This window comes from Oncorhynchus mykiss, chromosome 26 (genome assembly GCF_013265735.2).
Source record: "Oncorhynchus mykiss isolate Arlee chromosome 26, USDA_OmykA_1.1, whole genome shotgun sequence".
Lineage (NCBI taxonomy): Eukaryota > Metazoa > Chordata > Actinopteri > Salmoniformes > Salmonidae > Oncorhynchus > Oncorhynchus mykiss.
This window is the reverse complement of record NC_048590.1, coordinates 45803548-45804225: the sequence shown is the minus strand read 5'-3', so window position 1 is coordinate 45804225 and position 678 is coordinate 45803548.

The following is a 678-nucleotide window of genomic DNA, read 5'->3' as shown; positions in this document are numbered from 1 at the left end:
GTCTACACATGGTGTTAAAATGTGTCTCATCCGTCCACTGTGTCCACATTGTGACCTGATATTTGACAGAAATTCTTTCAAAATATTATGAATTTATTGAATTTAAGGCAATTACTGGTGCCATAAGACTTAGGTCAATGGTGCTTCCTGTCAATGATTTTAGTGGTTGGTATAATTATAATTTAAATGGTTTGACCATCCAGAACCGGAGGTCAGGAAGATCTGATCACAATCGGATGAATGTGTCTTTTAATCGCCTAATGTGGGGACAATGAGAATTTGGACAAGATCAGGACATAGAACGAATGTTAGCACCAGGTATAAACAGGGCTAAGGAGAGCAGTAGAACCAGTTTATGTGGATGTTTTACGCAGGTTGACATTTATTGTCATGAGTCTTGCCCTGGAGGCAGCACTGAGTGGTTTCATGCCAGATTGGCCAGCAACGAAGTCAAAATTGCCGATATTGTAAAAATTCATGATAACTAAAATTAGCTTTTTTGGTGATAATTTAAGGTTATGGTTAGCCATCATTAGGGTTAGCAGTGTGGTTAAGGTTAGGGTAAGGTTTCAAATCAGATTTTATGACTTTGTGACTGTGCCAGCGAGTGACCACTCTGCAGAGCTGCCTCCATTACACGAGTCATCCCAATAAATGCCAACCTGCATGGTTTTCACG